The sequence below is a fragment of the Hyalella azteca genome, unplaced genomic scaffold, assembly GCF_000764305.2.
Source record: "Hyalella azteca isolate HAZT.00-mixed unplaced genomic scaffold, Hazt_2.0.2 contig15116, whole genome shotgun sequence".
Lineage (NCBI taxonomy): Eukaryota > Metazoa > Arthropoda > Malacostraca > Amphipoda > Hyalellidae > Hyalella > Hyalella azteca.
Window position 1 is genome coordinate 260,339 of NW_025944978.1, and position 6,019 is coordinate 266,357.

The window sequence follows — 6,019 nt, forward strand, 5'->3', positions numbered from 1 at the left end:
TTTTATGCTCATCTTAATTCTTAAAGATGACATTCTGACCTGTCCAATGGTACCAAAACCATCTTTGTACACTGATTTATGCGTTAATGACAGATTGTGAAAGGGTTAGCCGTTTAGGTGTTGTGGAGCTCTTGAACATTTTTTTGGGGGAGAAATTGCTGGCCAGGCGTACAAGACGTCTGTGGATGCTGCAGTTCTGTCGTGGGTGTCGCCCAGTAGCTGTCATGTGGGAAGGTACTCGTGCAGTCATAATGAGTCATTCTCTGCATCTGTGACTGAATTCTAGTTAAAGTAAGGCTATATATATAGCACGCTGCAGCATGGTGGCAGGGAATTATTGTGAGTACTTATCGGTCCACCGCCGTGCGGCGGTCTTAACCCTTTGCAAGGCCCCATGCCCTTGGCTCTTGGGCCCCTCTTGCAAGTTGCAATTGTCTAAACTCCATGGTTCGACCCCATGGTCTCATCACAACTTCCTTTAGAAATATGCGGAGTTTTGAAATTGATATAAATAAATCAATAAATATTTGAACTGGGAAATTCCTTAGTTACTTACGTTAGTTCCATAATGATATCAATGACGTAAAAAATGACAATGACATCGGTTAAGCCTCGGCCATGATTCTAGCTCTGCTCAGTCCTTACACTTATACCTCAAACCTAATTCATGATGTTAGAACTTTGATGTTCAAATGTTGACACTACTGTCAAGTGTCAATATCACAATCAAAATTATTTCACAATCAGAAATATGTTATAATATCACAATCAAAAATATTATTCACAAATAACCATCGATTTTAATGCAAAACTCCCATCTTCACTGCTTTGTTTACATATGGTTAGCGGTGACGTCACACACAAGAACACGTGGTAGCTACTAGCTACATCGATTGTGACAAAAAAAAATGCAATATTTTGCTGCACCACAAACAAATAAATGTAAATAATTAGTAATGGAAAATGTGTTGCTGCAACATTTTGAAAGACTGTGCCTAAGCAGAATAATATATTGTTATTATTATAGTAAATATACTAAAGAATAAAGTAGTTCCTTTCATTGCCACTGCTGGTGCTAGCATCTGGATTTCAATGCGTCAACTTGTTTAGTATATTCAAACAATTTAATATCTATTTCTTACTGCACCACAAGTTAACACATTTAAATAATTAGTAATGGAAAATATGTTGCTGGAACACTTTAAGAGACCGGACGTAAACATAATATGATATTATTATATTATTAGTAAAGATACTAAATAATAAAGTAGTTCATTTGATAGCCACTGCTAGCGCTGGCATCTGTATCACTGTAGCCTGTATTTGAACCTTCTATCGCTAATATTAATAATTATGGAGATACATACAACTTCTATGATTAATTTGAATCATAAACATTTACCTAATGCAATAAATACCTATGCAATAAATCAATATAATAAATCAATAATTCAACGTTGTTTTGTAAGTTTTGTAGCAACGGAACTATGGAAGACTACATTGAATACGTATTAGCAACTTAAGCTAAAAAAATGCACTGCAACTGCAATCAGCTGTGAGAGGAGGTGCCAGAAAGTGCGATGGATTCAATTTAGTCATTTTTGATTTGAAATCATTCTCAGTTCTTTGGACTAGGAGCATAAATTTCAGTGTAAAACCTATTAAAAGTTTATGCTTTCTGCGTGGATTTTGATGCTGTTACCATTGAAATACTTGAAAGTATCTCTGATGCAAGAAATACTGACTAAATACATTTTAATTTAGAAATCAACGTCAATTGAAAATTTTAAATCACTGTTGTTGGAGGCTATGCTTGGTTCTTGCAAACCGATTTTTGCATCCAGTCGCTTATATTGAAAACCAAATTGTTTAAGCAAGTATTTTTTGCATAAGAGATAATTCAAAGTTTGTTAATGTTAACAGCATTATAATCCATGCAGAAACGTACATTTTTTATATAGATATTAAAAATTTAGGCTCTATGACTTGTATACTATGCGTATAGGATTTCAAATCGATGCATGTGTTCAAATTCAAATAAGGCCCACCCAGGGCCAGTGTACTGTCAGCTCACCTTTCTTCAGAAGTGTGAAAGCTTTTGCTGGTGAAGGTGTGTTTTATGATCGGTCCGTAAAGAAGCGTTGATCGGTTCAAAATGACATAAGACCAGGTTCTTTTGAATAACCTATAGAATTGCACCATGCGCTGCAGGGGCTTGGGGCTTTGTCACGCTCTACTGAACATTTGCACTTATTGTCACTGCAAACCTATCTCCTAGAGTTTTTGAGCTACAGCAATGAGAGATATACCATTCGATTTGCAAAGAAAAGATCTAGTTATTGGCTTAGCTTTTTTCAATTTTGCTATACTTTTGAAAATATTTTAGAAAAAGGGAGTGGGAAAAAGAGGGAAATAAAAAATGTATTGAACAATTTAAGAAAAAAGCCCCCCACCCACAAAAATTTAAATTCAAAAAAAAGCTACAACCAATCAATAGATATGGTTTTTAGGCATTGAATGATATGTGTCTCAACGTTGGAGCTTGAAAATCCTAGGAGGAGATAAGATTTCTACAGTACCACCTTTTTTGGCCATTTTCTAAGAATTTCACATCTACAATATATGATTCTACATCTACATTATATGTAGATGCATATAATATTATATATTATATGCATCTCAATGTTGTAGCTCGAAAATCCTAGGAGGAGATAAAATTTCTACAGTACCTACCACCTTTTCTAAGAATTCCATTTTCATTTTCTAAGAATTTCACATCTACATCATACAATTCTACATCTACATTATCTACAAAGGTAGAGGAGGACTGCAGAGTACTGTTAGTAATGGATGAGAACACTCTGCATGCTTCAAAGGTTTTAAAATTAAGTTATATTTTGAGTGTCCCAGATTACCCATTACAGGGGTAATTTGGGACACTTTTATTTGCATCTGGCACCTTAGGAATTGCGTATGAAATTTTCTTGGAAATCCCATACGATAGCTCTCGCAAAGAGATTTAAAATGAGCCCAAACTCGTTTATGAAATGTTTCATTGTAAGAAGTTGTTAACAAAAAATGCCCAAAACCGTCCCTTATTATCCCATTTGACCATACATTTACCTCACTCAGCAAAAAAAATCACTTAACAAAAAATTAGTGCATCACTGATCATCACAAAATTGTGCATTGATTGCCACCAATAGTATTGTGTACTGGGCAACATAGAATGAAAAGTAATTAACCTAAACTATGATTTTTTTCTCCAAAAAATATGATGGATGTCACTAAAATATTCTTTTCTGTTCTAGGTATATTTCTATGATATTTCTTTGTTATAGTTTACTTAACCCGATTAAAATTGCACAAAATTACAAGCCCAGTCCTGTAAGCTTACAGATAAAGAGGAAATGCTATATGGCTGCTGTTATGAAGCTTACAGTGGACAAGGTCGTTGTCAATGCTCAATGACATGTCCATGGTTACAGTAATATCACATCAATAATGCAGTAATGTATGGATATGGTAATATCATATCAATAAAGGATAAACAAGTACAAATCACAGAAAATGTCATTTATTCTTCCTCTACAAAGGAAGAGGAGGACTTTGGAGTACTGTTAATAATGGATGAGTACACTCTGCATGCTTCAAACGTTTTGAAATTAAGTTTTATTTCAATTGTCCCTAATTACCCCATTCCCAAGAGTAATTTGGGAGGCTTTTATTTTCTGTCTGGCACCTTAGCAATAGCATATGAATTTTTTTATACATGCCATACAATAGCCCTTGCAAAATCTTCAAAATGAGCCAAACTCATTTATGAAATGTTTCATGGTAAGAAGTTATTTACAAAAAATGCTCAAAACAGTCCCTTATTACCCTGTTTGATGGTACTTATTAGATATTGAATTTCTTACAGATGCTCTTCCTGCTTGGTTTAAGTTGGTTATTGCTGGATATCTTATTACTTCCAGTGTGTCTCAGGAAACCTCATACTTATATAAGTACCCCCACATTAATCTCATGGCACACAGTATAAAAGAGTGCAGAGTTGCTCTGCACCAGCTCTCAGATGTCAGGAGTGGCTGGTGCCCTGAGCAGAGCCTCATTCAAGCAGCAACTGACGTGTGCAAACTCGAGCCTGAAGGTATGCTTCACAGCTGGTGCTTGCATGTCTATTTTATTTGTGAATCTGAAAGATGTTATACTTTGTTGACATTCATGATTTTATTGTTCATTTCATTGTTGAACCAAATCCCTTGGCAGTTTGGAAAGTAAGTTGGTGATGACAACTTTCAGCTTTCAAATATCCAATTATAAGATATATTTACTCCTATGAATTTCCAAAAATTTTACATATTGAAACAGTAAATTGCAGTTGAAGAATTGATTTAATAAGGTCAATATGCTAAAAAAATGTTATATATTCAATCATTCAAATATATAGAGTAGCTATTTAGTCTTAATGTAATTCAATATTATCAAGTTACTTTCATTGATTGAATAAATATTACTATTTCCATCTTTTAAAGATATGAAAAGCAGCAATCCAAGTCTAAATGTTCATGTGTAGTGGTGATCAGATAATGACTATTAGCAGAGGCCTGATCCAGCAGTAAATGTCAGGCTAAATCAACATTGAAACAACATACTTTAAAAATTTGAAATAACATTGAATGTTAGTCTAGAATAAAAAGTGAATCAATGTTATTTTTTCAACATCATTCATATTGATATTGTTTCAATGTTGAAATTGCCTTGAAATCCAATGTTAAAAGAGCACTTGTAAAATGTATGTATCAGGTTAACATGTTTCATCATGAATGTCACAGAATTCAGGCAATTGTTGATGCAAGATTGAAAAAAATGACGTTGATTCACTTTTCATTCAAAACTAAAAATTGATGGGATTTCAATGTCCCGAAGTGCATTGCTTCAACATTGCTTCAGCCTGACATTGCCTGATGGGTATACTGTAGCCTCAACCACAAACTGGAGGCTGTGGTGGGATCGTTTGGGCGGCAATTTTAAGGGGAGCGTCTTGGTCAAAAAAAACTTTTTTATTTACGGACGGATCACTTCAAAATTTATTGCACATATGTAAAACAGAATTCTAAGATTTTTTTGTTCGTGTGAATTTTTCGAAAAAAGTGAAAGAAAACGTGAAATTCTTAGAAAACGGCCAGAAAAGGGGGTACTGTAGAAATCTTGGCGGGCCTAGGATTTTCAAGCTACAACATCGAGATACATATCATTCGATGCGTATAGACCATATCTACAAATTGTTGTAGGCGTTTTTTGAAATTCCAATTTTTTTTTGTGTGTGGGAGCATTTTTTGTAAATTTTTCGGAAATTTTTAGAATTTACCCCTTTCCACCCTCCCTTTTTGCAAAATATAATCCAAACTATAACGAAATTAGAAAAACGCCTACAACAATTTGTGCAACTTTTCTTTGCAAATTGAATGGTATATGTATCATTGTTGTAGCTTCAAAACTCTAGGAGGAGATAGGTTTTCCGTGACAATAAGTGTGAATGTTGAGGAGAGCGCGACAAAGTCCCGTGCGCACCACAATATGCGCTCAATGTAGCATAGATACCAAACTAAACGTTTCTGTAGCTTGATTCCACTCAAGGATGATGGGAGCAACTACATACGCATCTCTCCCTACAATGCCCGGAGGCACACTGAGTCAGACCTCACAAAAACACTATATTTGTAGTGGTGGACAGCGAATTATCTCGTATCTAATTACTGAAAGAACTCCCGCCCCCGCCCCCCTTTCATGAAGTGTCGTGTACGTAAAAATCGACCTACAGAGATGGTAGTGGTACCATTGGATAGGCCAGAATGTCAGCTTTAATATGAGACTAAACACGTAACTGCAGCACAACTCAAGTAGACACTATATATAAAGAGCTCACCAGCTAATTAGTTCCTATCTAATTACTTAAAGAACTCCCCCACCCGCCCCCCTTTCATGAAATGTCGTGAAATCATAAATCAACGTAGAG